The sequence below is a fragment of the Aphelocoma coerulescens genome, unplaced genomic scaffold, assembly GCF_041296385.1.
Source record: "Aphelocoma coerulescens isolate FSJ_1873_10779 unplaced genomic scaffold, UR_Acoe_1.0 HiC_scaffold_609, whole genome shotgun sequence".
Lineage (NCBI taxonomy): Eukaryota > Metazoa > Chordata > Aves > Passeriformes > Corvidae > Aphelocoma > Aphelocoma coerulescens.
This window is the reverse complement of record NW_027183959.1, coordinates 12,501-15,000: the sequence shown is the minus strand read 5'-3', so window position 1 is coordinate 15,000 and position 2,500 is coordinate 12,501. Positions and strand designations below refer to the sequence as shown.

Sequence of the window (2,500 nt, the reverse complement as noted above, 5' to 3'; positions counted from 1 at the left end):
GAGACGGAGAAGGAGACCCCATCCCGGAGACGAGAACCGAAAGGAGCACGGTGGTGACGGCCCGCGGGGCACCGCCGGGCGGCGCGAGACGGCCTCGGTGGGGAGAGAGAAGCGAGACGGCGCTCTTACGCCCGAGACGACGACAGAGAGGCGGGGGAAGGAGGAGGGGGTGACCCCCGTCCCCGGCGCTCGCGCCTCACGCGCGCACGGCAGCACGGCACGGTACCCGCGCGGTACCCACCCGCAGACAGCCGCCCGCACGGGGGGAGCCCGGGGGCGAGGCCCGCGCCTCGCCTCCCTTCTTCTCTGCCTCGGCCCTTCGCACGGCGTTTTCACGCCGTCTCTCTTTCTCCCCGGCCGCCACCGCCACACCCTGGCGGGGCCCCGGCAAGGACGAGCTCCACCCCAGCGGCTCGCTCCGGGAGCGGGAAGCTACGGAGCGCTCCCCGAGTCTGCATTTAGGGGGACGAAGGCCCTTTCTGCGCGGCACGCGACGGACCGCGACGACGCCGACGACCGGGCCCCGCAGGGAAAGGCCCCGAGAAACCGCCGAGGAAAACGCTTCCCTCGCCGGCCCCCGCCGCCTCCCCTCCGGGCACCGGCCAGACGCCGCCGCCGCCGCCGCCGCCGGCCGCGGACGACGGGCCTGCGAGGCGACCCCAGCCGCGCCGCCGGGGTGGCCCCCGGACGGCGATTGATCGTCAAGCGACGCTCAGACAGGCGTAGCCCCGGGAGGAACCCGGGGCCGCAAGTGCGTTCGAAGTGTCGATGATCAATGTGTCCTGCAATTCACATTAATTCTCGCAGCTAGCTGCGTTCTTCATCGACGCACGAGCCGAGTGATCCACCGCTAAGAGTTGTCTGGCTTTCGGCACCGACTCCGCACGCGCGGAGGGGCCGGGACCGCTCACGTCAAGCAGACCCTGTGTCTCTTTCGGCAAGGACGCGCGCTGGCGCGCGCGCCTCGCTTCGACCGTACGAGCACACAACGAACGGAGGAGGAGGGAAAAAAAAAAGGAGAAAACCCACGGAACGCTCCGAAGGCCGTCAAAGGCGGGGGAGCCCGCGCTCCCGACCGCCTCCCCCCGTGCAAGGGGAGACGCCGCCCCGGCATGCCGTCCTTCGGAGGCGGCCCAGGCGCCCGGGCTCGGCCCGGCCTCCGCACAGAGGGCTGGCGTGGCGCGCGCGCGCCAGACCGCAGGGGCCATCAGATCCCGCCCGGCCTCGATCGCGAGACGACACACGCCCACGGCCGGCGGGGGGGTAACGGCCACCAGGCCCCGCTCACGCTCGCTCCCTTCGCCGCTCCACAGACTCGCAGAGCGCCGCCGCGTCACCGCGCAGCCGGCGCTCCCCAGCGACCCGCAACGCCCAAGACGCACGCGGCGACACCGCTCCACCGGCGCCCCCCCGCGGGACCGCTCCCGCCGGGAAGGCAAAGTGCCTGGCAAGCCGGGCTCCGCCGCCGGCACCGGAGGCGGGCGCCGCCGGGAACCGAGTCGGCATCGCGAGCACCCGAGGCCTGCCGGACGGCAAGACCCACCGCCACCGCGACCGCCCTCCCGGAACCGCCGCCGCCGCTTCGCACCTTCGGAGCCCCTTCTGCGGGCACGCGCCCGGCAGAAGGCGTACGGGGCTGAGCCGGGGAGCAACGCCCGCTCTCCTCGTTTCCACGCGGAGACCGGGCAGGGAAGCGCCCCCGCGGCCGCCCGCACCCCTTCGGCCCCACACGCGGCCGGGAAGGGCGACGGGGAAGCGACGGGCAGGGCCCGGGACGGGACCGCCGGCGGCGACAGCGGGCACCTTCCGGCCGACCGTCCCCCAGGGGGACACTCGCCGAGCGGCGACGCCACCGCCCGGCCCGGGGTCACCCGCACTCGCCGGCCTCCAGCGACGGAGGGACCGCCGAGCACTCAACCTGGGCGGGCAAGGCGGTCGAGCGGGGACGGCCGGCGACCGGCGCCACCGGTGCGTCCAAGGAGAGAAGGCCGTCGAGGGGAGAGGCGCGGCAGCGCCAGGCGCGGCGCCACACGCGAGCCTGTGGCGGCGGCCAAAGGAGAGCGCAAGCGGGCCCCGGCAGCCGCACGGCCCCGCAGCCGCGGAAGGGCGGAGAGCACGCGCCCTCCGCCACCGTCGCCCGCTTCGAAGCGAGCGGGCCGGCCCCCGCGGCCGACCGCGCCAACACGGTCCCTCTGCCGAGACCGGGCCGCAGAGAGGGGGGGGCAGGGCGCCCCTCCCCGGCACGGCTGCCCGCGCGCGCACGCGGCGGAGCCACGACGACGACGAGCACGGCCGGCCGCGACGGTCACCACCGCAGGGGGGATCGGCGGGAGACGCTCCCTACCCCCTCGCGGATGGCACCGCGCCGCCGCCCGGCACCCGCCGTCGCCGCCGCCCGCCGCCTACGGCGGGGCGCACCGAGCCGCCCGAGTCTTTAAACCTCCGCCCGGCTCCGCGGCCCTACAGCCCCCAGCGTTTGACGACGCCGAGAGGCTCCGAG

At 75.6% G+C, this 2,500-nt stretch overlaps 1 non-coding gene across 1 annotated transcript; it reads right to left on the bottom strand.

Moving 5' to 3' along the window:
• Window positions 1-706: 706 nt before the first annotated feature.
• LOC138102111 (5.8S ribosomal RNA) lies at window positions 707-859 on the bottom strand. Its single transcript, XR_011147314.1, has one exon. It is a non-coding gene; the product is annotated as a 5.8S ribosomal RNA (ribosomal RNA).
• Window positions 860-2,500: the final 1,641 nt, after the last annotated feature.